Source organism: Excalfactoria chinensis, chromosome 5 (genome assembly GCF_039878825.1).
Source record: "Excalfactoria chinensis isolate bCotChi1 chromosome 5, bCotChi1.hap2, whole genome shotgun sequence".
NCBI lineage: Eukaryota > Metazoa > Chordata > Aves > Galliformes > Phasianidae > Excalfactoria > Excalfactoria chinensis.
Genome location: NC_092829.1, coordinates 25,460,700 through 25,488,664, shown reverse-complemented (window position 1 = coordinate 25,488,664; position 27,965 = coordinate 25,460,700). Strand labels below are relative to the sequence as shown.

Below are 27,965 nucleotides of genomic sequence, written 5' to 3'. Positions count from 1 at the left end.
GAAAAAATTATTACCTAATAGAGGAGTTTTAAAAGCACAATCTGATATAGCCAAGATCTATGACCTCACATATGGACTTTAGAAATAGCTGGAAAGATTTCTTTTGATTTCAGCAGGAGTTTGTGTAAGTTATCAGTGCACTGCAGAATTCTAGCATTAACTGAATGATAGGGGAAAAAAAGCATTTATGAGGTTCTCAGCACAGCAGGAGCTGAGAGTCACTCACTCATTCTGATTATAAGTATTTTGCTTCTCTCTTATCTCCTGCTGAGCTAGAACTTGGTGGGAACTAGCAGGCATTGTTGGGGCAAGAATGAGATTCCAGCTTTTGCTGGTTTTGAAGCTTCTACTGAACTTGAGATGATGTATCAATTCTGGGAGATGAGGACACCTACGTCTTGATGAGTTTTGCACTCAGTGGAAGCTGTGAGCTGGAGCCTGTGGATTTGTGACTTAGTGGCAGCTGGTAAGGTTCACCATGCCTTGCTGGGTTCAGGCTCTTCAGAGTCAGAACTCATTGACTCCTGCAAAATTTAAGATGAACTCTTTTCAGCAGTAACAGCCTTGCCAAATCAGCTGTTGCCAGGAGCTAGATTACATTCTGAGCAGAAATTAGCTGGATTAAGACAGCTTAGTGATTTTCTAATAATGAATATATTAAATAATTTGCCCCAAGAGTATGTTAGTCCCCTGGAAAAGTCACACACCATCACGCCTTACTATCTACACAATGTAAGGAAAAGCAACTAAATAAATAAATAAATAAATAATCAAGAAAAATTAGGAGTTGTAGATACACCAAGAGTGAGAACAGTCAAGATCCTGCAGAGGAGGATCCCAAAATTCAGAAGTTCCATAATGCTGTTGTACAATAAACAGTTTAGTGAAAAATCCTGGGCTCGGGCTGGTCCAAATCTGTTCACCTCTCCACAATGGAGCTCACTGGAACTAAAGAACATAACGAGCTGATATATAATTTGGTCTGCTTCCATGCTTTTTTTATATCCCTTTCTGTAATCCTGCTATGGTGATCACCTGAATACAAAGGAAAATACATTAGTTTCCTGCACTGTAGAGATGGCAGTTGTATTCTGAAGGCAGATTTCAGATACAAAGAACACTCCTTTGAAATGAAAAAGGAAATTTGGGGTTTCTTTTTCCTTTATTGTAAATTATTTCTGCATATGATTGTTTTGGACATAATCATTTCTAACCTCTGAATTATTTCTAACCATCTTCTTTCTAAATGTAACTGAACATGACATGATAAAAGAAACATTGGAAAACTCTGGCTATTAATTACTTGTAAGATCTTTCCTTCTCTAACATGCCTTTAACGATGGTGTATATGTAGACATCATAATTATGGGACTTCTGTGATGGCTTATAAGTGCAGAATCCTCCAAATCAGGAGACAGTCTCAAGGTTTGCTTTTTCAGTACTGCATCAGTTTTGTTCTAGTATAGTAATATAAGATTTGATCTTTATGATAGAAAATAAAAGTACAACATGAAGATTATGACTGAGCTTGCAATACTGACTTGTTCACACCAGTTTGCATTTGTTGGTATATTTATTTCTTGTCCTCTCAGATTCAGAGCTATTATAGTCATCTTTCCGTTTAAGAAGTAATGGGAAATGTTAGACCAAACAGTTCTATGAGTCAGCTGATCTAAATGAGCACAGAGTGCCACTTGCAATTGGTGAGGGTAAACAGTATGTAGGGGAAATGGGAAGAGGAAAAAAAAAGAGAAACTGTGGAGAGCCTGAAATAAAGCCAACCTGCAGAGCTAACATTTAAATCAGTCATCAGCAGACTGATGAAGATTTCCTACAAAACAGAGCTAAAGAGTTCTAACTTCCTATATACACAGATTACATGACAGCAGAAAACATTTTTAAAAGAAACCATGACAACTAGGTCCCACTGAATGGCTCTGACCTGATCTCACACACTGTTTCTGCATCCCGTCATGTCTTGTATTGCTGTGAGCAACCAAGAGTATGATGGCATTAAGGGAAAAAAATCAGAAAGCAATGGGTCTTGTACCAGCAGATTCATATTCAACACTCTGTGTCATGGACTTGATCAAGTTAGTTGCAGTCACTGAGTCTGTATTTGTGGTGCATTCCAGTTTCCTGGTTATAATAAAATATCAGTGCTATATCTATAGATGTTCTTTGATGGCAATCTTTTAATTTACTTGAGAACAATTGGCAGAGCAATATTAACTCAATATGACTTTTCACAAATAGATTCTACGTCCTACCACATGCAAGTGCTGAGTAGACTGATTTCTATCTTAATAATGTGATGTAGGCTGATTGCTTGCTATTGGAAGCACTGCAAAAATGAGAAAGATCTGTGAGAGTGAGAAAACAGCTTCATAGTCGAGAAGCTGTAAGCACTCTCCCTGTACGGATTGTGGATATGAATGTGGTGGTTTACCCTGGGATTGCTCTTAATTGGTTTTGTTGTTTCACAAAATGACATCTTGGTGATACATTGCAGTTGTAGTTATAAAGGATCTGTGCATCCTCTGATATGCCTCTGCTTACTCTGGGGTCTGAGATAAAACTCTACAAAGCTAGAGGCCGTCAGTTCACACATGATATCAAATCTGATTTAAGGATACAATCTCAGCAACTCTAGGCATCAAATAGTGAGAGAAAAACTTTTAATTTGATTTGAGTTAATTCTTGCTTGGAACTACATTAAAAACAACTCTGTCTGATGCAATTCTGAGCTAGTAAGCAGCTCGGTATGGCAGCCAGTAAGACTCAGTTCTTCAGAATCAATATTGCAGTTATTGAGTAATTACAGTACTTGCCTGGGAAGATGGACAATGTGATATTTGTTCAGGGGCTGATGGGTGATAATGGTGATCAATGGAAGACAATAAATGAAAACAAAATGATCTTAATGCGGTTGACTGACACAATAGAAAGACTATGGCCTTTAAATCAAAACACACTTTATCTTCTTGACTTTCAAAACATTACTTTAAAAATAGTAACGAGCAGCAAGATGCTTGGAGCGTAATATTCCACAGGCACTTTTTCATTAGCTTCAGATCATCAATAAAGTCTCTTTAAATGTTAATCCTCTTAAAAACCATTTTGTCACTCAAGGTGTTCTTACAGCTATTGCCAACAATAAATAACCCTCTCCATTTCCTTTAAAAGCTAAGAAAGTTGAACTTCAGCGGTTCACTCTGACTCTTCTGTCATTTTTAGAAAGTGCTATTTTAACATATTCAATCAGTCTGTGAAGTATCCTCATCTCTTTAAAAGTATATGTACACACTGAGATCTTTATCTTGACCTCATGAAATTGCTGCAAGTTCATTAATAAGCACTCTCAGTGGGTAAGTAAAGTGTCAAAATATTTGAACATTCAAACAATACCATGAAATTAATCTCTACACTTTGATAAGATAGTCATAAATAATTCTCCTAAAGAGAAGAAAATACAAGAAAAGATGTGATTTGCAAGAAAACCTTTGAATGCATGGTACTCCCCTGTTCTCTGCAAAAGTCATCAGCAGTCAATCACGTACTAATTCTGTGAATTCAATGACTGGGCAAAATTTTCAGCAAGAGGAATAGCCTTCTAAAATCTCAGGGTGATAATGAAAGACCCAAAAGGGAAACATGGAATCTCTGGATAAGTCACCGCTGAGCATTTCAGAAACTGTCATGGAGTTATCTTTATCAATCTATGCCCGTGACAGGGGGGCAGTAGGCCTGTGGACCCCCTGGCTCCCAAAAATGGGAAAGGAAAAGGGAAAGGAGTAGGGTAATGGGGGCTGGGCTCAGAGAGAGAAAAAGAGCAGCGGCAACAATCCAAGGAGGAAAGCTTATTTTACCAACTTTTATATCAAGATGCAAGATAACTCAATATAATACAATCTAATTGAAGTTGGGGCTAATAAATAAAGTAAAAGTTTCCAAAATGGAAAGGCCTACCTGAATGAAGGCACACAGCTTGGAAGCACACCTTCACCCCCTGCCAGTGAAAGAGAGAGAGTGAGATCCCGTCCAAGAACAAGATCCTGTGACTTCTGTGACATATCTTCCTCCTCTGACCATGAGGTCCCCTGGGAGATATAGTTCTTCTCTTTTGAGAAGTAGGTATCTAGAAAGTTGTCAGTCCATGGAACTGGAGTATTAACTCCTTAATTAGCCATGCTGTATATGATGCTATGATATGGAATACCAATAGCAAAAATACAAAAACGTAATTTCAAAAGTAACATCTCAAAGACGGGGTGAAATAATTGTGTTTTAAATTTTAATTAGACCTGATTTGTTTCATAGGGAAAAAGAAATAATACTAAGCAGTTCATGTAGCATGTAATATTTACAAAGCATCTCATTAATATCAATTTTGGGGGGCAAAGCACAGCAAGGTTGAAGATAAATTTTTTTAAAAGTTGCACTCTATTTCTTACATTTGTTGCCATTAAACCTCATTGGAGCATTTGTCAAAACTGCCTGTGTCACTGGCCAAAGTAAGTCCAGTTACTAAATTTGGTGAATACATGATACCATTAATGAAGCAGAAATCACAAGGTGAAAGTGATGGGAGGTAATAGGTATGTGACTTACCATGATGGGAAAGATGAAATATTGTATGAAGTGAAGAATGACCTAGATTAAACAGGAGTGAGAACATCAATAGCAACTCCACCTTAAAAAAAAAAAAAAAAAAAAAAAAAAAGGTAAAGATGAAAGGTTATATGTTTATCTTGTTCATGTTAGGTCATTATATAGAAATTAGAATAAGAAATTTTATTTTCTTTTATTTTAAATTATGAGCATCAAAAGAAATTGTTTTACTATCTGGTGTCTAAAATTGAAGTATATGTATACACAGGTGCTTTTTTTTTCTTCTTTTCCCCCAGGGGTTGTGGTTTTCCTAAGAAATGTAATTCCTTAATTACCTATGAAAATATAAATCCTTATCTAAATCTGAAGAGTAATCAAGCAATTTGGAAACAGCATGCACTGTAAGTAGTATCCTATTTAGTAGAACTACCACTGTGCTCAATTATCTAGAAATTATTTTTGTATGTTCCACTTCTAAGGGTCATATTCTTAGTGCACAGTAATTCTGTAAGTATGTAGATTCATCTGGAAAAACAGTGACCTCTAGGGATACCATTTACTGTGACGCATCAAACATTAAACTCATAACTACAGAGATAATATTACATGTAGCAATAGAGTATATTTATTAAAGTGAAGCTTTTCAGAACGTCTGGGCTATTGTTCATTTATGCTCTGAACAAAAAAATTAAATTCATATATCAATATTTGTGCATATATTCATATAAATATAAATATATACATATAGACATACTTGCTGCTTTTTCTTTTTAAGGCCACTGTACATGTTTCATTATGACAAATAAAAGTTGTGGTTTTTTGTTTGTTTGTTTTAATTAAGCTTGACAGTGCATATATGAGGTTCTCGAAGCAAGCATACAAAAAAAAGGCTCCCAGTTCTGAAGAGTATTTCTTTCAGTACTTTTTTCTCTCACCATTTTCTTTGTGGTTATTAAAAAATAGTTATTTTTTAAAATATATTTTCCCTCCTTTCTTTTTTAACATACAAACATATTATGGTAATTGGGCAGCCACTTCTAGACCAGAATAAATAGATCACTCATATTATCTACTGTGTATACTAGTGTTTATCATCTACCATGAAACATATATGCATACAGCATTTACATCTTCCAGAATGATCTCTACAAAAGAATGAAAATCAGGAAAAGGTATGCACGATGAGTATCACATATACTTTATAATTGACAGTATGACTATTATTAGGTTAATGATATCAACAATTGTGCAAAACAGATTTAATCATTTATACATTACATTCATTTAGTAGGCACTATTAAAAAATAGTGTACTTGTGTGAGCTTTTTCTCTGAAGCCTTGGTATTAGAAAAACACAAATCAAAACTGTTTTGACAGGTGAACAATTTTATAACAGAATGGAAAATTTTAAAAGCTGAATTGCTGATAAAAGATGACTAGAACCAGGGAGGATTGATGTTATAGCTGAAGGCAGCATTAGAGATTAGGTACTCATTTGGCTTTTCAGAAGGCCTGGTGACTCATTCTGCACAAATGAAGTTTGTGATATGTAATGAAAAGCTTTCTATCTCCACTGCAAGCAAATTAGTAGGTATTTTGTGGGAAGAATGTTAATGTTATCTTGCATTTGTTTCAGAGCAAGAACACATTAACAGAGTAGATTTGAAAAGAATTTCTCTTTTATAACATCAGGCATTGATGGTAGTAAAACAAGGTCACCTTTGTAAAGCAATGAGAGAAAATTAGGTTATAAACAAGCAGTGACTAAAAATACATCCAGTCTGTTTCATGGACTAAATGTTACACAGTATTGCCCCAGATTGCTAATTTTCTTTACTGGGACTGATACTCATATGTCCATAGCTGGATCTATAAAGTTAAATAACAATAAAATCATGGTTTGGTAAGGGAGAAGGTATAAGCATTTCAGTGGGCAAATTCGTTTCATTCCATTAAGAGAGAAAAGCAGCTAGGCTGTTTAACAGCCTTTACTGTCTTCTTTATTTCATTTTATCATATTTTAATTATTTATTTACATGTTTTTCCAGGAAGATGGTGATGATAAAAGCAGGGTAAATAGGGAATACATTTGAGAAAGAGGAAAAAAAAAAACATTTTTTTCCCAATATTAAATAATAAAATAAAATAATGTGTATATATGCACATACAGATAACATAAAGGAGATTATTTAGGATGAAATAGATGGCTACATAGCATAGATAGGGAGATAGATAGAAAACTGATCTTTAAGGCATACTGAAAAGGTAGATAAAGTAAAACACTGAATGGTAAAAGTGGCCTTGCAAAGAGAGTTATGATTTACCATTGCTGTGACTTCTGACACTGGAAACATTCCAAAGATGGTAGCATACTTCTAGATGTGATGTCAGATGTTTTCTTCCTTCTTGGTCTATGGAAGAAGTGCCATAAAAATCAATCAGTGTCATATATAAATACATCGCATACATAAAAATGTTTTCAGTTTTACAAAAACTTCAAGATTGTAGTTTCTACAAATTTGTAAAATATATATATATATATATATATCAGAATAATTAGGTCACTCATATAATCTATCGTGTATACCAGTGTTATTCAACTTATTCAATTTATTATTCAATTTATTTAAAATAAATATCTACATCATCTACAATGCTCTACTGAAATGTTTATAAAAGTATATTTATAAATAAGGCTTACATGAAAAGCATTCCATAACTATTCCTCAAATCAGTAGCTTGTATCTTTACTCCACCTGTTTGAGTCTATGTCAATGCAGTGAATCTGATCTAGGACTCAAAAAACAATAGACTGTAAGCATTTTAATGTTTATCTTATCCTCCTCCTCCATCAAAGTATTTTAATCACACCTTTGGAATTCGGCAGGTGGTTAGATAGGAGTTTTATGCATGCTTAGAGAAGTTACAGTCAAGTGGATATCCCTGTTAACTTCAGTAATTACTTTAGAACTGCTTTTTTAAGACATTTTAATCATTTCCTCTAAAAAAGTAGTTCTCTTCCCTTGAAACAACTCATTAACAAAACAACTCTAAATGTTTGTATGTTTGTCTATCCCAAGTGGGCAAAATAAAGCTTATTCAGTGAATGTCTCCAGAACACCTTAAGGGCTTCTGATGAGGTGCTTTATTATTTTCTGAGTCTGTCCTTACAATAAAATATTGTGGTTTATAACTTCTGTTGAGGTACATTGACAGAGCACCAATCAAACTACAGATTTACAGCAAATAGTGATTTGCCCAAGAATATTAAATGAAAAAGTAATAAAAATAAAGCATTATTTTGCATCATTCTGCCAGATAAAAGCATAATATTTTATTAAAAAACTTAAATTTTATGGATCAAGAGACCAAAGGGAAAAGCATACAATTACTTTTTTTTTCTGAGTAACATACATTTAAATTTAAGTATTGCTTACAAATGAACACAGAGTATGTTCATGCATATGAAAACAAGAAGAGGTGAGAACAGAGTTTTAACGCCTGTTTCCATAGGATCTGTGCATGCCAGAGGTATTTCAGAACCCAAGACAAAAGCCAAACTGATGTCTTTATTTGAATTATGACATTTTGACTTAACACTGCTTATGGTCACTGATTTTAAAGCAAAATTATAACATAAATCCCTGAGAGAAACTGCATCTAGCACTAGGAAAACAAAATCATAAGGTAAATTAAAAACAAACAAAGATGAAGAAAAGGGTTCTTTTAATATGTTGTAATTATACCAAAATAGCCCCATAGGGTTATTTAATGCCTATAGATGCATTAATAATACTTTCATAAGTTGCAGTTAATTCCACTGAAACAGCCTTTCAAATGTGAAAGCTGTACATGAATTATTTCTACAGTGCTCCCACAATGGAATTCCACATGGAAAGGAGAAAGAAAAGATGGAAGAGGCAGAGGGCACTTGCAGTACAGAAGGGTCTATAGTTACACAGAATGCATATCATTCTATACAAGAGCCTGAATAAGCTTTTACTTAGGCTTGAGTATCATACTCAGTGTGGAAAGTGCTTTGTGTACTAACAATTTCTCCAATAATACAATATTGTTTTCTAATCTGACAATACTCATAGCTCAGATTTCCTTTCATATTCTAATTGCAGAAAACAAAAATGTTGATTTCCAGACAGTGTCGGCTAGTACAGACAGATCTGCATTCCATAGCCATAGAGGGCTGCCTTATGCTCTTAGTAGCAGTTAAGTTCTAATTAATAACTTTGTAAATTACTTTGTAATAATTTTCTATAAAAGGCAATATAAAAAGTCCATTGCTTATTTTTATTGAGAAATGTCAGTGCTGGTTTTGCTCATTAACAATAATTTTTTATGTTAGCAATCGATTATCATAGTTGAAAGTGATTCTGGTTACCAAGATTTTTGTATTTTTTCAAGCATTCAAAAGAACATGGGAAATGCACTATTGTAAATTGCCAGAATAAATACTTAATCTGAGCACCACTGGAAGGCTGAAAAGCAGGAAGTTCAATACCTTCTGCCTTGGACTCCTCTTGGGTTCATATTGATGTGCTGGGCATCCAAAATGTTCTAAATACTTTCAACCCTGCACAGACAGTTGGACTTTACATCACATGCACAGCATGTCCTACACATCTAAAAACAATAGTAGATTTTTAATGTGTCATATCTGGGAAACATCTGTCCTGGATTCCTGCATGTCACCCTGTTGGATATCATGGTAAGTCACTAGCTGACAAGGGAGCATTCTAGTTGTACTAGCAAAAATTATGAATACAGTGCTGGTCTGCATCTGTGCCTGTAGAACTGAAGAGTCTGGCAGCCTGACTTGTCTTTCTGGCAGCAGAATACGATTTCAGATCAAAGTTTCTGGTATTGTATAATCCTTTGGTGGAACTGTATATGCCTTTGGAGTAAACAAATGAATATTAATCCGAGGCAAGAAATTGAAATGTGCTAAAATCCAAATTCTGTTAACCATGGTGAATAGCACTATATTATGAAAGTTTTTCAAGGCCTTTGACTGGAAGGATCAGAATCAAACTCAACAATTTCTGCTTCTTGATCACTTCACTTCACTTGTTCAGTCTCTTACAAGGAAGTACAAATCAGATCACAGTTTTATACCAGAAGACTTTAGAGAACTTTACTCAGAAGAACAATACATACAGAAAAACATGTTTAAATTTTGTTAAGCAAACTGTGGTGACATTTAGAATGCCAAGACAATACATTTGTTTTCTATTAAAGATAGTTTGTTCTCTTTGCACAACATTAGTAAATATTGAAATGCAAATCAACATTGTGACCTCGACTTTTAAGCACCCTAAACACTGGGTTATTTTGGCTTCAAGCCGTCTTTGTTGTTTTTTTTCTAGATTAGGGAAATCCCTAGTTGTTCATTCAAATTAGCAGAGGTAAGCAAGTATCTTCTACTGCTGGGAAGAAACTGGCTGTCCTAAGTCTCACATGTGTATCTCTAAGCTGTTTCTCAAGCAGCCTTTATCAGGTTGTAAATATTTATGTTTATATTTAGGAAATGCTATTACTGTCATTATTGCTTCTTCTGTGGGGATAAAAATATAAGTGATGAGTTCATTATAAATAGAGTTCATAGCTGCTGCCCTGAAGAGTTCCGAGTTTAACTTGGAACTTAACTGTAAATGTCACTGAATACAGCAAAGCAGATTTCACAGTAGAGATATATAAAGAAAGTATTTCATATTCAGTCTAGATATGCATTTGTATTACATAATGACATCCCCCTGAAATATCTTACATTTACTACCAGAGCTAAAGTAGATACCCACAAAAATGAAATAGATATACATAAAGGAACCTTCCTTTTCCATTTTCAAAATTCTTATGTCAAAACAAACTGATGCTCAACCAATCTGCATACATGACTGCAGGTATGCCTTGAGACCTCTGAACTGATCTACCATATAAACTGACAGCATTTTATCTGACATTCTTTACTTTTGTGGTTTTTTCTTATGAATATATTTTTTTTTCCTGCTTTTTCTATTGTGAAAACTAAATTAGCTCTTCCAGTGGAAGTTTTTGTTTGTTTTGGAGCTCTTTTGGAAATACTTTCCAGGGCATTAAAAAGTTCACAGGTAACCTTCAGATTTACAAAGGCTGGAAGTCACAATTTATGACACATAGGCTAATTTTTTTTTTTTTTTTTAATTAAAGATGATTAATAACTAAAATGAACTAATTAAAGTTACCAAAGGCCCAAACATATTCTTATATCTTTCTTAATTAATATCTCTGTATTCCAATTGTGAATCTGTATGACTATGAACTAATTGCATGGAATTCTTTAGCAAAGTATTTTAGCACAGTGTCATGGTATTAAATTGATGTGCAGATTAGATAAGAAATCAGAAAAATGCCTTTTGGGAAGAAAGATGGCTTATTTTACTTTAGGGCTATATATAGGTGTCTCAGAGTTTCATGGGTAGATCATCCTCTGCATTTATAGCTGTCAACTGAATAGCAAATCCTATCAGCATGTATAACATCCAGTACATATCTGGGGGGCATTTGGGGTGTGGCTGCACACTTCTTGTTTGACCTCTGTCTTCTGAAGATATAAATTGTCAGATCTCAATTAATTGTGTTTGCATTCAGGATTTTCAAGTGCAGATCATTTTTGAGACATTGCATTAAAAATTAATCAGTTATACTCTATCCCCTCGAGATTACTCTGCAATTCATTCAACAGCAGTCATGAGACTGAATCCTAGTACTAGCAGTCAAGTTGGGATTTTAACTCAGTGTGTTGTGATGGCACGTTTCCAGGTCATGATAGCAGGACAGCTGTTTTCTTCCATAACAGGGTGAATTATAGCAGACAGTGAAGCCAACAAACCTCTTAGCAATTGAGCAGGGTGCTCTCTGCCAACCAGGGAGCAGGCATTGACAGACATTGGCTTTGGAAGAACTGGCATTTTTTCCATTGTTTGCATTTGCCAACAGCCATTATATAGAACAGTCGTGTGCTGCCTCCTATAGGGATGCAAGATCACACTAAGGGATAGGGTATAACAAAGAGAAAATTCTTGGAAAACCATCTATGACAAATCCCATTTTAAGATGACATTTTATCTATGTACAATAGTAACACAAGTCCTGAATCTAAGTGAAAGCTGTAACAGTACCAATTAAATATCTGATTATTGGTAAAGAGTAACAGAGTCTATTCCTAGAAACCACTAAGATGGAGGAGTCACATACAAAAACCTCTTCACTGTCGAGGAAAATCATAATCAATCTTTGTGGCCTCTAATGTAATTTGGTACACCACACTTTAATGAACAAATCATTAAAATCTCCACAGGCTTTTAAAACAAAGGAAATTCTCAAAGTGGAGGTCAGGACAAAACTCTTATGAGATGCACCTAATTGAGTCTTGAGTTTTTCATACATTTCTGTGTGGGCAAGAAATACTAGCATTTACAGTGTGTTCATTCATCTCACATTGGTCTAGAGACTCAGTATTTGAGAAATGAATGTTTCTCTTAAAAAAATAAAAAATAAAACAAGCATTTGGCAGCATATCCAGTATATGTTTTTTTTTTTTTTGTTTTTAATTAGAACAAAAAATTATTTACTCTTTTATTAAGGGGTAAACAAAAAGTATTTAAATACTGGAATTTTTGCACATCATGACAGCTACAAATGTTAATTACTGGATATGCATAAGACATTACCTCTTGAATAAATAAACTTTATTTGCAATTTATGATAATTTTTAAAAATTATACCAACAGTATAAGAGGAGTTAATTACTTCATTCTTCGTTAATTTATCAAACATAGTTAATTTTAAAAGAAACTGAAGGGAGGAAATGGATTGGTGGCTTTTTTGTTTTTTTGTTTTGTTTTTTTGCTTCAGAAAACACTGGAATGATATACCATGTAAACCCCAAACCAATAATGTATATGTTTATTTTCTTTCTGGAAAGACTCATCCTGGGAACAAAAAGAAAGGGAAAGGGAGAGGGAAAGGTGTTACCAGAAAATTGTGGCTGTATCCTGTGATATCCTGGATTCCATACATGAAAAACAGTTATTGTGGGCAGGAGAGTAAGGAACAGAAGATACAAGGCATGCACAGGGCAAAAGTTCCTAACTTTTTAACTTATATCATAAAATAACATAAAGCAATCTGAATAATATTACTTTTGTTCTAATTTCATGAACTTGAAATTAAGGCTCTGCCAACAACGTCAAGTCATATCCTTTAATTAAACCAGCACTGATCTACCAAAATAAGGCACAAGTCCCTAAAACCAATAATCTTTGAAGCAGTTCAGAATCATAGAATATCCTAATCTGGAAGGGTCTCACAAGGATTCTCAAGTCCAGCTCCTAGATTTATGTGGTTAAAAATTGTTCCCTAACCAGAAAAGACTGATGTTTAGACTGATCAAAAGACTCATTTAGGCTGGCTGTTTTTGGAAGGTTGCAAGACTGTAGCTTTTTCTAGCCAGAGATAGTTAGAAATCTCTAAGTCACACAGAATCACAGAATTATCAAGGTTGGAAAAGACCTAAAAGATCATTTAGTCCAACCATCACCAATACTTCTCAGCTAAATCATATCCCTCATCACAACATCCAAACATTTCTTGAACACCCCCATGGTCGATGACTCCACCACCTCCCTAGGCAGTGCATTCCAGTGCCTGACCGCTGTTTCCCTTCCCCAGCATGACTTTGAAACCAGCTGCTATCAATACCTTTCATGTACATTTTTCAGGCATCCTAGTTACACTGAGTCAAACATGTTTGTTTACCATATATACATATGATGCATAGAAATACACAGGAATAGCATACAGCAATGTTTTTCAAAACTGGTTTAAACTAGATAAGAAGGTTTAAACTAGATAAGACAATCTGATATATATATATATATATATATATATAAAGCTTCTAAAGGCATAGAAATTAAGTAAATTGTAAGTCATTTAATTATTCAACATTAAGAGGGTATGAAGTTCAAGGACAGTTTTCTGACCATGAAATGGTGGAGTTTCAAAAGATCCTTAGGGCAACTAGAGAAGTGCATACAGTAAACTCAGTACCATGGTTTTCAGGAAAGCAGATGGGCTTCTTGAAGTATCCGATTAGTAGAATAACATGGGATAAAGACCTGGAGGTAAGAGGGGCTCAGGAATGGTGCCTAATATTCAAGGATCACCTCCTCTAAAGTCAGGATTAATGCCTTCTAAGAGGATGTTGTGAAAGGAAATCAGGTAATAGCTTTAACTGAAAGAAAGTAGATTTAGTTTATGTGTAAGGAAGAAATTTTTCACTATGGAAGCGTTGAGGTGCTAGATCAGGTTGCCCAGGGAAGTTGTGAATAGCCCATCTCTGGACGTCTTCAGGACCTGGCTGTGTGAAGCTTTGAGCAACCTTGTCTAGTGGAAGATGTCCCTCATCATGCTAGGGAATTTTGAATTGAGTAATCTTTAAGGTCCCACCCAACACAAATCATTCTGTTCCTATTAAAGCTGAAGAAGAATACTGAGGGAGAATTGATTACTGATCTATCTGTTGAAGTATCGAAAAAAGATCAAACACACTTACACAAAATAAATAAATAAATAAATGGACGGGTTGCAGAGAGGGGAAAAAAGGAAGGCATGGAAGTCCTTAATATTTGGATAGACTGAAAAAGAATAATCATACATGTTTGGTAACTAAGGAATTAAAAGAAGAGGATACTATATGTCCTGGCATATAGTAGAAAAGACTGGAGAAAAGCAAGAGAGAAGCACTCTCAAGTCTCACTTTAAAAACTGATAAAAAGAGCTGGTCAATTTCAAATCACATTGATTTTATGGCACATAATGACTTAATTTATTTCATATTAACTCAGAAATTTATGGGCAATGGTCCATATTATTCTAATCATATATGGTTCTCTCAGACTTTTCTTGAATTTCAAAGAATGTGAAACTTCTATTGTAAATAAAGCCAAAATAGCATTGCTTATTTCTTGCTAGAGGGTGTCTCCAGAGAATACCAGCCATTTAACCCCAGAAACTCATGGTGTCTACTCGTCAGCTAAGGAACTATTGCTACTGATTATAGAATGCATTTCACTAATATGGAAGAAAGGGCAGCTATGATGCACCTTCAGTATTGCACAAAAAAACCTTGTAGCCATCTTGATAGATCTACATTATCAATATCAAATAAAGGAAAAGTATAATGGCCGTATCTTACTTCAACTTTTTGTAGTATTCACTAGAAGTATGAATATCTTTTTACAAATCATGAATATTTAGTCATTCCACAATAAAATAAGCTCAATACCAAATAACTTCTGACAGCTTTAAAAAATAGATTGCAATAGAAATATTTAGAGAAACTTTTCTGAAAATAAAAAATCCGTAAATATTAGATAGATAAAAATGGACAAAGATTTCGAGGTAATTACAAATTGATTAATTCTAATGAGGATACACAAAGATTAGTTTTGAAAATGAAGCTTTCCTTTTTCCTCAGATATGCTTTTACAGACAATAAAATATTTGTGAACAGAGAAAAAAATGCTACTTCATTATGCAAAAAATCTGCATTTTTTAATGAAATATATCTTCCCATTTTAAGCAAGGTGTATTGATTCATTCTACTCTACAGCTTGATTTCCATTGAGAGTACATCTAAAAAAATCTGCTGCATGCTAGCTACGTGAATATTATTCACTTCTGTGTGAACTATGAACATGCCCTATATGTGAATACAGAGAAACAGACATACAATTGGAAGCCTGAATACAGTTAACTTCAAATTTAAAAGTTTTGAAACTAAGGAAAAAATGCTGTTCTACACTAACTATGATGACTATAAAACACATACAACATTTCTGGCAGTACAAAGTTCATAAGAGCCTAGATATTTAAACTGGAAAGCAGAAAAGCATACAGTACTACAATTTTGATGTTGCTCTATGATACAGAGCAGCTCATCAAATCTTTCACTGAATACAAACCTAGATAATGTAGAATGTGTGTACATATGTTGTGGAATCTTTCGATATCAAATTAATTTATATTAGTGCATTGCAGTTTGTTTTTAAGAATTTATCTGCTATAGCAATATCCAAGCACAATGGCAGAAGTCTGAAGTCTCAAACCAATAAATGTCTTTCTCCTCTGCCCTTACTTAATTAAATTAGAGGATTATCAGAAATGATTCTTATCTAGTGATTGTATTTTCAAATGGGAAGGGAATGGAATTTGTCACCCAATGAACATAGAAATATTTGTGTCAAGATTTACAATGATATTTAGACACAGAAGTATATTTGAAAAAGGAACTTGAACAACCAAATCTAAAGCTCAGGAGGACCAAGCAATTAATAATGTCATGTGAAAATTTGCTTGTACTGTCTCATGGCCCAGTCATGGAGCTGTGCTCAGAGACAATGAGCATGAAGAAGTAAGCTGTATTCAAAACATAGCATCCTGAAATAAATAAATAAACAAATAGGAATATGACAGTATTTTTCCTCTTAAACAAATTGGTAGGTGTATCTAACCTCAAATCATTCACTTCCTCATCAGTAAATATCTGAAGCTGTCTTTATGAAATCCTAAACTGCAAAGGCATATCTATTGTGCTGACTAAACTGAAGGCTCAGACTTCCAACCAGGCTAGAAAAGATGACAACCTTTGTCTTGCAACACAATTACAGCAGGCCCCATACCAGCTTGAAGACTGTGGAGCACATTGCCAATCCTGGCAGGATTTTCCTTCTACACCCACAGTACAGTTAGGATTTGAAACCTTTTGACTTCCATCTGTCCACCTAAATGAACAATGGACTACATGGGTAACATTTTCCTAGCAACAACACTGTTGTAGCAGCTGTGAAACAGTTGTTTACCTTCAATGGTGAAGATTTTTTATAAGTACAGCATGAAGGCTTTCATTCATCACTGGCAAAATTGCATACTTATGGTGTTGACTGTGTCAAAAAATAATATTTTTTAGCTGAGAATTTTCTCTATCAAACAGTGTTATTGTGATCTTTGTATCTGCTGTAGTTTCCATGGAAATAAATCAGATGCATTATATTTAGAGCAACATATATGCATTTTAAAAGCAGAGTAAAAGACAAAGAAAATTCTACTGGGAGTAATAAGAAAAATGCTCCATGGCAAATAGTATTAGAAAAAGGTTACTTTGACAGCAGTCAACATAGTCCCCTGTATATTTTGTACCACAAATCCACTCCCAGGGATTAAACACCTGCAGCCAGCTAATTGTTGGAGACTGTTAGAGAAGAGACAGTTTCATGCTTTCTGACAGTGGCTTTTGAGGGCCGGTGGCTTTTGAAGAAATACTATCAAAACTTCCTGTAGCGATGATAGTTTAATTCCGCAAACATGAATTTCTAATGTGGTTTATACCTGCATAAGTGCATTCACTTGAGTATGTCACACGGCCAATATTTTTTCCCACAGAAACACTTGCCATCCAGTGAATTCAAAGGATTTTAATATACAGTCTTACGATTAATGGAAAATGGCAGACAGTAAGGGACTGAAACAGTTTGTGCTTCGTTTGATTAATTAATAAGAGACTCTCTTTTCCCAGCTTCAACTCATTATGCTAATGAAATGTCATCAATTAAAGCTTTCCCCTGATTATTGAATCTGTCAGCCATTGTTCAGTTAAAAAGTTACATTCCTTTGCTGTCTTTGGTTGCTATCACAGCTTTCTAATAAATGTTGGTTCCAGTAGACAGTGTTTGTTCTACCTTCTTGTTATTGTATCATCTTGTTGACCTTGAGCCAAGTGAAGATAGAAGGTTCAAAATGAAATAGAGTCAACATTATCTGTGTAGCCACAGGTCAAGAGGAGACGTTAGCAGAAAGTTAAATAACATTCCTTCACAATTCCTTCATAATTGTTCATAGTCTCATCAAAGATAATTCCAGGAAGTGCATATGACATTTAGAAATCTATGCTATTCTGTACTAGAGATTCTGGAAGATTGGTACAAGATAGAGGAGAAATATTTTAAACATTAAAAATGCATATTCTACTAGGTAAACTGAATTCATGGACAAGTAGAAGCATGATAATATGACATTCTCATCAGTTCACCCTTAAATATCATTCACAGAATGGTAGGGGTTGGAAGGGACCTCTAGAGATCATTGAGTCCAACCCCCTGCCACAGCAGGTTCCCTACACCATTCTTAAAAATGGAGACAGTAAGTGACATTAAATGGCTACTAGGGAATAAGACTTTGGAGGGGGCTTTGAAGGTCCCATCTTCCACCTTTACCAGCTGGAACTCAATGACTTCTCTCTCATGGGTTACTCTGCACATTAGTTAGAGCTGATCACAGGTCCTGTCAAAAACCTCTCTCTGGCTCACAGGTCATGAACTAGAGGAGAAGATGCAATGTAAGTGAGATATAGACAGGGACTACAGAAAGAGAAGATGCAAAGAAGGCAAAATGCATGACTTGAATGTTTCTGAACTGAAAAACAAATCTCACAAGATCACTCTGACAGAAACAAAGCTCTCAAAATGAGAGGGGGGTGGATGGGGAAATCTTCTTGACTTAAAGGATATGTTTAAAAGACAACAGACTAAGCAAAAATGTGGTGATTGACAAGTAGAATAGCTTATATCGAGTCATCTAGGGATCTGCACTGTTCCTGTACAGGCTTATATAAAAAATGTACAGGCTGGATAATGGATAGAGATTGAAATAACAAAATTTGCACAATATAAAATTAGTAAAGGAAATCAAAGCTCTCTTTGATTTTTCTCTGCAAAGAGATGAAAAACAAAAGGTATACAAAAAGGTCTTGTGATATTTTAAGTATAGACACATGATAAAACGATAGGTGAAATTCAATTATGGGCTCTAATTAATCTATTTCCATAAAATGAGAAGGTTTTAGAATCACGACAAATGGTTTTTCGAAAACTTCTGGATTCAACAGCTTTTAAAATTGTCAAGATTCTGTAGCTATTAATATGGTAAATAGGATATTAGCAATTACTGAGAAAGAATAGAGAGAAACTCTATGGCACTACTCTATGGCTTACTTTGGTAAGCACCCATATTGGAAGGATTGAACTGAGTTCAGAATTATAGAAAAACACATGCAAACTTAAAAATAAAGCCATCATATTTGGTCAAAAGTATGAAATATCTAATGAAAAAAAGTAAAATTAGTTAAAATTAAGTAAATTAATATTTCATGCTTTGGAAAAAAAAAAAAAAGTTGTGAATTGTGGTTAGGTTTTGTAAATCTCAGAATACCATAAAAATTTGAAATTGTGAAGTCTGGATACCAGTAAAGATTTTTCATTACATACATATTATATTGTTTATATTGAAGTAAATGAAGAGAAAATGAAGGGATGAAGGGATATGATACAAAACAAAGCAGTTGGGACTCATTTTTCTCTCAAATTTCTCATTCTCCCCACAGTTCTTCTGTTCAAAGGACTGAAAAAAAAAAAAAAGTGTGGAAGCTTACTAGTAAATGAAACTAAAAGTAAACTAAGAAAACTTAGCCTCTGAATTCTTGTACACCTTTTTAATATACCTTTGTGTCTTGGACAGTAATTTTCCATTCAATGCAATGTCTATCATTTTCTCATTATCATTTCAAGACTGAAAGGTGTTAGAGACATGGTGCTCACCATTTTATTTTATTTTTTTATTTTTTCTCATAATCTAATCACTGTAACAGTCGTTATCCAAAGCAGATTCTGGGAACTATTGGAATGAGAGTATGCTGTTCACTGTTACGTGCCTAATACTATTAAGTTATTCCTTAGAAATCCACAAATGTAAAATAAAATATACAGATGAATAGTGATAATGTATTTCAAATGCTTCAATCCTGTGTTGAAGGCAGTTTTTTTCTAAACCTCAAATTGCTACTTGACACGAATACATTTGGATTATTAGTTATTTAGAAACTCACATACCATTCTCTTCAGTAAAGAAGATTTTCTACTTGTTAAGAAGTGAATACCCCAAAACTAAAATATTTGAGCAGCTATGTTTATTTTCTAAGATTATTCTAAGGAAACAACAACAGACCTTAGTAGGTAACTGGTAGCTATAGCAACTGCATCATGAATTGCAGTGATGCCTTCCTTGATCCTAGATGTAAGAAATTGGTGACTTTTTTTCTTCAGAAATGGAAGCTAGAATATTAAGATACTGTAGACATTTACAGCTGCAAAGTGGAGCATAAAAACCTACTAATTCAACATGAACATATTCAGTACTCACTTTATAGAGATGTCAGCAGGTAACAAGAACTACAGGTTAATAGGAGGATCAAAACCCAGACTATCAATTTAATATTACTTTTTTATTTCTTCCTTAAGGGAACATCTTTTCTTTAGTTTAATCGGTAGACTAATTGGTATTGAGTCTGCTGTTTTTTCCTACAGGAAATGTTGACATGGAATAGTTTGTCAAATTTTCAAAAAGGTACACACACAGAGACTTAATTCAGGTGGTTCATTTTTGATAAGCTTAAAGAATACATAGAATTAATCTTATAAGATTTTTTGGTTTTGTACCATATTCCTATTTAACATTTCCAACAGCTGAAATAGAAGTGATCAGGCAAAAATCTTTAGGTCTCTGATTTTCTTGTGTGAAACTGTGAGATAAAGGTTGTTGAAATTAACGTATCTGCCATGCTCCCACATTTGTGTCACAGAAGTCTTTCAGAGTTCTGTGGAAAAAGAGGCTCTGGAAACAGGAACTAATTATATCTGAATTTTCCATGATAAGCAAAATCTAATAAATTGAACAGTAGAGAAAGTAAATACATAGCTTCCTAAGAAAAAAGTAAAATGGGGAGCTATTCATACCTATCAGAAATAGAAATAATGGAAATAGCTCATTTAGATATTAGCTAATACTATTTAATTTCTAATAACTAGTCATGGTGGGGTTTCATGTTAGTATTTTAGTCTGGAGAAGCTCAGTCTCCTGATCATCCTCTCTCCCTTTGTTTTGGTTCATGGTGCAGGCAGGTCTTAGAGGCTACTGATTTTATTTATTTTGTATAAAACTAGATTTAAAAACCCTGTAACTACTGATGGGCACTTAGTCACCATGACCAGAGTAGAATTGGTCAAAAGCAGATCCTTCTGAAATGCATCAATATCAAGTTTCTGTCTTTGGTTATTTTCTCTCTAGTACGCTCCAATTGCTGACAAGGGCACAGCAGTTGTTTTCAGGAGTTAAAGCACTTGAACGTAACTAAAAACCAAAAAACAAACAAACAAACAAAAACAACAAAACAAACAAACAAAAAAACACCCAAAGAGTCTCACCTAAAGCAGATTTTAAACAGATGAAAATTCAACAAAATTAAGTGAAATTCTTCTATTGACTTAGTACTGGATTGAAAAACAGGCTGCAACTCATCCACACAAAATCTTATATTTGGAATCACCAGTGTTTTAAAAGGATGGGTAAAATCATACTTCTTTCATGATTTGCTATTTTTAGCAAATGGTATCACTTTTCTTCACTTGACATTACATGAAAATGAAAACTAAAAGCATATCTTTTCCTTCTAGTGGTAGAGAACATACGTGCACCTCTGTCTTCTAGTATGAAAGCTAGAAATCAATCTAAATATTCCACCAATTAAGAAAAAGAAAAACTTGGCAGAAAGTTAAGGGTGTTAAGGATTCCCTGTGATAACATTTCTGAATTAACAACAAATGGAAATTTGTCTTTGATAGCTCTTTTATAGCTGCGTACATATGCATTAAACTTAACAGCAAAGGGAACTCAATTTTCTTTATCATCAATTTGACATTGTTTAACAGATGTTTTCTGGAAACTATTGCAGACTTTTTAATTTGTCTCTGTGTAATGTGCAGTGAATATCCTTGGTTAATAGTCTGATTATTAAATTTAATTCTTTTTTCTAAAGCATTTTTCATTGTTGCAGAAACATTGAATCTTAATAACAAGGCTATAAAGAACATTGATTTCATTCCAGTTTTAAAGCCCAAAGCTAGTTTACAATAGACACATACTAAAACAATCCTTAGCATAAAATGAACTGTGACAGCCTGGCAACTATAGCTAGCATAAAAGATATGAGAGTCTTTATTGGTAAGTCTTTGTCTAATGATTCAGAGACAATTTATCTTGGTATTTGCCCTTGCCATGACCCTCTGAAGTATTCCTCATTTACACCATCTACCTTCTCTGCTCTTTACAGGCCTAATCTGATGTTTAGACATATTGCATTCTTAATCCCAACATTTACATATTCAGTCTTAGACTTCTGTGACTAAAATGTAAAAGTTTCCTCTGTCTTTGTTCCATTTCCCTACTATTTCAATTTCATATCACCATATCTCTTAATGACCCATGCTCACATCATTGTTTAGTATTGGTTTTAATTCACACCTATGAGAGAGCAAGCACTGCACAAATTAGATAATTATTAAGAATCTTCCTTTTTAAGAACACTATTTAAAATTCAGTTATTTTACAGTCCAAATTCTTTAAAACCTAACACACAGATTCTTGCCAGTGTTCTTATCTAGTTTTGAGACAATACTGTTTCCAGTTTGGGTATAACTAGAACTTCATACAGTATTTAGTATATACCTACATCACAATTTTTCAGATAGCATTACTGTTTTGTCCTCTAACCATTTTTTAAACTTTCGTGCATTCTATTTTCTGGTTTGAATGCTGTTGAGCGCTGAGATAACATTTTGATGGAGAGACAATGAAATCAAAATCTGTTACCTAGGCAGTAATAACCAAATCAGAGTTCATCACTGGGTATTTTTAGTTAGGGCTGTTTTTTTCCCCACATGCATTAGTTAGCATTTATTGTCATTGAATTTCATCCGTCATTTTATCATTTTGTCACTTAGCTCTTTGAAAGACTTCCCCATTATTTTACCATCAATTATGATACAAATTAATTCAGAGCAATAAAAACGATCAGCAGACCTTGTCACAGCATCATTCATTACCTTTCCCAGGTCATTTATACTAAACAGGTATTGCAGCAGATAACATCCAGCATGAGAAGTAATAATTTACTCCTGCCTTCTACTTTAAGCTGAGAAGCATTAATGATGTATTTTTCCTAAAATTTAAGTTATTAATAGAATTACATTAATATGATATTGTAGTCAACATTTACAAGTTGCAGTCTGAATGGATGAATCATTACATTTGTTTTTTAAAGATTCACGAGTGAACTCAGTTAACTCAGTTAACTCTTCTGGGTCACTGCAAAATTCTGCAAACATTTGTGACTGTTAATATTCATGGAGACATAACAGTAGAGACATCACAGTAGACAAGAGAACAGCAAGGTTGTGTGTGGTGCATTTTAACAGCAGTAACAGCAACATGAAAAATATTCCATGTTCTGGACAGCCATTCAGATTTCCATGAGTATGGCATTCAGGCTCTAGTTCATTGTAGAAAATGTGTAGCTAATGGTAGCAAGGATATTGAAAACTTTGTTTTGTAGCTGAGAATTTTCTCCATCAAAGAGTGTTATTATGCTCTTCGTACGTAATCTCCATGGAATTAAATAAGAGGTATTATTTTCAGAAAGACCTACATATTAACTTACATGCTAAGGCAATCAGTGCAACATTAGCATTGAAGATTCAACAAGAATAGGCAAACTACCAGTAAATGCAGAAAAACACGATATTACAGGAAAAATATCTTGTTACTATCTGTGAAAAGGAAAGTAATCAAAGTTTTCTATATCACACACACTACTTTGTTAGGCTAATTGTTGTGAAATGCAATTTGTATCCAACAGTCCAAATACAAAAGGAATTCCAAAAGGATCCTGAAATATTGATTTTTTGTTTGTTTGCAGCAATTTTAAAAACAAAACAAAAAAAAAAATAAAGAAGAAAAAAAACCAGACAATTTCTGTTACCTTTCATTGCAGCATGGATCTGCACAGCAAGAAAATGAGTGCATGAACAAGTTTATACAAAAATGCATTCATGTATTTTCCTCTAAAATTTATTTTCTTTCATCTATTTTCCATGTCCCAAGTTCATATCACAGAATATGCTGAAACATTCTTTTATTTTCCTGCTTTGATTGTCCTTGTAGCTTTGTAATCTTTTTCTTCTATTATAGATTGCTTGCATCTCCTTTGGGCAGCGAGGCATTTTGCCATATTATGTAATTTTATTCCCATGCAATTCCTTATCTTCTTCAGAGGAAATTGATTTTTTTTTTTAATTTTTTTTTTTTTTTTTTTTAAATCGTCTATTTAAATAATTATTTCTCTCTGGAGATTGATTTTGCTTCTTCTAACTTGACTTTCCTATTGTGGCTATACTGCATATTCTGGCTGAGATTAGGCTAAGATGTTATTTGTATTGCATCTTAAAACATCAGCACTAATATATTCAAGAATAAAAAGAGAAGTAAATAGTAAATAAAATCAGTAAGCATTTCATATATAATATTAACTTTATAGAACATATCCATAGGAGTAGATTTTTTTTTTTAATTTTATTTTTTAAATATGTCTGATAATCAAAATACAGCTGCTTCAATAGGTTTTCTTTGATGAAAACAAAAACCTTTTACTTTCCTGCTTTCCTTTGTTACTGATCACAGAAGTACTTCCTAAAGAAAACTAAGAGAAACACTGAAAATCATAAGTAGCAGATACTGGCCAGCTTTGTGGGTGAAAAATAAAAAAAAAAAAATCTTAGGTATTGTAAAATATGATGGTACCTTCTTGGTGAGGCATTCTTTTCTGAATATGGCAAGAGAATGACCATACATAATACCTCTTCAGACACAGAATTATTTTCCCATTGGCTAAACTTAGGGTTAATGAGGTTATTCTCCTGTGGGCCAAGGGAGTTTTCCTTTCTGGAGGTATTTAAAACCCACCTGGATGCAGATATAACCTATTATAGGCAATCTGCTTCTGCCAAGAGTTGGACTAGGCGATCTCCAGAGGACCCAGGGAGTCCAGAGGAGGGCCACAAAGATGATCAGGGGGCTGGAGCACCTCCCCTATGCAGACAGGCTGAGGGAGCTGAGCTTGTTCAGCCTGAAGAAAGAAAGGCTGCAGGGTGACCTCATTGCAGCCTTTCAGTACCTGAAGGAAACCTATAATCAGGAGGGAAGTAAACTCTTTGAAAGGGCCAATAATAGCAGGACAAGGGGGAAAAAAATTAAGTTGAAAGAGGGAAGATTTAGGTTGGACTAAGAGAGTGGTGAGGTGCTGGAACAGGCTGCCCAGGGACATTGTGGATGCCCCATCCCTGGAGGTGTTCAAGACCAGGTTGGATGGCCCTGGGCAACCTGATCTTGTAAACATGGAAATTTGGTGGCCCTGCCAGGCAGGGGGGTTGGAGCTTCATGATCCTTGAGGTCCCTTCCAACCCAGGTCATTCTGTGATTCTGTGACCCTTCCAACACCTATGACTCTGTGATTTTTCTCCTATTCTATATTGAAAGCTCACTCCACACTTTTTTTTTTTTTAAATATGATCTAAGAAAGCCTATACACGCAGCTGTTTAAGAAAATTCTATTCCTTTTATTCCTTTTCCACAGTTATGTATTTGGCTTCAATCTTACTTCCACTTCCTCCTAACTCGAGCTTAACAGTTCACGTACCACACAACATCATAGAAGATAGATCATAGAAATAGTGGTGCAAATAACACTTCCTGCCCCCCAGTCAAGTATGGTAGTTTTCAACATTTTTGCTGACAGGACTGAATTAAGCCAAAGACTTTTTTCAGGATTAAAACACAGAGGGTAAAAGCCATAAAAGAGGACTTGCTGGAACAGCAGCATATAAACTGTTTACTAGAAACTGCAGGAATACTCTCAATCTGTGTATCAAAATGCACCCTCCTCAAGCCTGAGGAAATCAGAAATAAAACCAATGAACAATGCTGGATTTACAGGGGAAGGTAAGGACAGAATAAATAGGCATGGAAGGCTGTCTAGCAGAGAACATGGCACCAGAACAAAACTACTAATGACTGAGAAAAGGGTGTGGTGATGGAAAGACTGTGCTAACACTTGAAATACTGGGGTGGAGCGATGGTGTCAGAAACCTACACTGCATGGTGTCACTAGTTTCCAAACCAATAGCATATTCTCCTTTTCACTGGTGTTTTCCACCAAGAGCTGAAAGCAAATGGAAACTGCCAAAAACTGTAGGACAGAATCAAGATTTGTGTAGGAGGAAATACAGACAGGTAGTGATAGTTCTGAAACCTGTAACTTATTAGATTAGATTTGAAGTATAGTTCTCAAGCAAAATATATAAATTGATGACCTTAATAAGCTAGAAAACACAAAATACACCTTAGACTTTTGCAGCTTCCTCACTGAGACAACAATGCTGGAAACAATATTGACAAATACATGCAACTAATTTCTGATGTGAAACCTTTTATTCTTCTGACTGAAAAAAACTTCACAATCTGTAGGTGAGGCAAAGATAGATACTAATAGTTCCCAAGAAGAATATCTTCAAAGTTAAAATTCCAAGGAGTCTCATTACAAGGAAAGCAGGCATACACTTATCAGAAGGGATGTAAGACTGAGCCCCTGTACTAAGGCTATCCCTAGTGAAAACAGCCCCAGCGTCTGCCAAGTCTGGCTCCATCAGACCAAAAATGGGCTTGTCAGTCCTCACAGTGGAGGGTTTTGTGTCACATTCATCACTGCTGCATGCAATGGGTAAGGAAGAAAAATTCCTGTAACCCTTTGAATATTTTATTCCCAGTAATGACCAAAACTGAACCATTTTGTGCTTTTATCTGCAAAACTACCTACAATCAAGAACAACATTTGCATTTCCATGTTGAAAGTAATGCTTTTACAAAAGTCATTACAAAAGAGAAAGAAAAGGTGTAGGACTGAGCAGTAATAAATTTCCATCTTCAACAGCTGTGCAATAGTTTCAAGGTGTAACACTATAATGCAATGAAAGTACAGCAATAATAGCAGAGTAGCAAAGCCTTTGGCTACAGTAATGAGAACAAGCCCAAAAACAGCATCTGTAGACACATAAACAAAGAAAGGAAAACAAAACAAATAAACAAAAAAAAACCAGCAACAAAAAATGCAGCTTACCTTTAGAAGACCTCAGGCAGGCAGGGACCTCCAGCAAAAACCCTTGCCTCCACTGCCAACCCCTAAATGAAGTCTGGGAAGAGGTGGATCCTGTCTCTACCCCATCCGGTCTCTCTGGTTCATTGCATGCACCTGAGCTCCCATGGGTTGACCCTGCCTTCCCATCAGGTGCACAATCACTGTTTCAAGCTGAGACTTAGCATTTCCACTACACAAGAACTCTAAGACAGATAGTGGTTGTCTGGAAAAAATAAAAATAAAAATAAATAAATAAATAACAAAAAAAAAAAAAAAAAAAAAAAAAAAAAAGGAGCATGTCCTCAGGGTTTATCTATCCTATGAAGATCAAATGCCCTCTTGTTTTTCTGCTATCATTACTTCCTGTGACTAAGAAAAGATAAGGGTCAGCTAGAGTGATGTTGTAAGATGTGTCATTTAGGACAACTGACAACTAGATTCCAAAGAGAGGTAAAATGTCATTGTTCTTTATCCTTCTTTATTACAGCGGACATTTCTTATAATTTTGGTTTTCGATAAGGCAAGTATGCATAGAAATGCATAGAAATATTATAATTGTCATTATATTACATAGTCAAAATTTTCAAATTGATTTGAAACAAGCTTTTGTTTATTATATTTTCATTATAGAGGAATTACATGAAACAGAAGTAACCACTATGAGATTCTTCTTAGCAGTCTGAAGGCATGAGAAGTTAGCTGGGGTTAGCTGAAAAGCAGAGCTTCTACCTACAATACTTGAGCAAGAAAGCAGCATAAAGCCTGAAAGCACCCAGTCAGCACAGCTGACATGCCAGCACAGGCTGGTGAAAGTGCAGTTAGAAACTGCAAACTTCTTTTCCTTGCTCAGCAAATATACTAAATTTTGTACTTAAAATTTTGTTTTTCAGTAGACCGAGTTAAAACTAATTTCACTTTTATTTTTGCAATTAAAATAAAAACAAAACCCCTCTGATGCAATTCTTAAAAGTTTTTCCTCTGTTTAATAAACTGTGATCAAGGCTGAAAATTTGTTAAAACTGCAATTTTCAAATCAGAGCTATAAAGCACACATTTCTCATCAATTAGGAAAGGAGATAGACAGCATATGGCTTCTTGCTTCCATGAACTTGGTAACACAGAGTCCCTTGCACCACTTATGGTAAAAATATTGCTCTGTGGGAGAAGG

At 34.6% G+C, this 27,965-nt stretch overlaps 1 long non-coding RNA gene across 1 annotated transcript; it reads right to left on the bottom strand.

Moving 5' to 3' along the window:
* On the bottom strand, positions 1 to 26,807 carry LOC140253394 (uncharacterized). The gene is made up of 5 exons (XR_011903843.1): positions 26,780 to 26,807; positions 6,936 to 7,022; positions 4,612 to 4,693; positions 3,970 to 4,009; positions 1 to 1,035 (listed from the first exon to the last, which is right to left on the bottom strand). It is a non-coding gene; the product is annotated as an uncharacterized lncRNA (long non-coding RNA).
* Between the last annotated feature and the right edge of the window lie 1,158 nt (positions 26,808 to 27,965).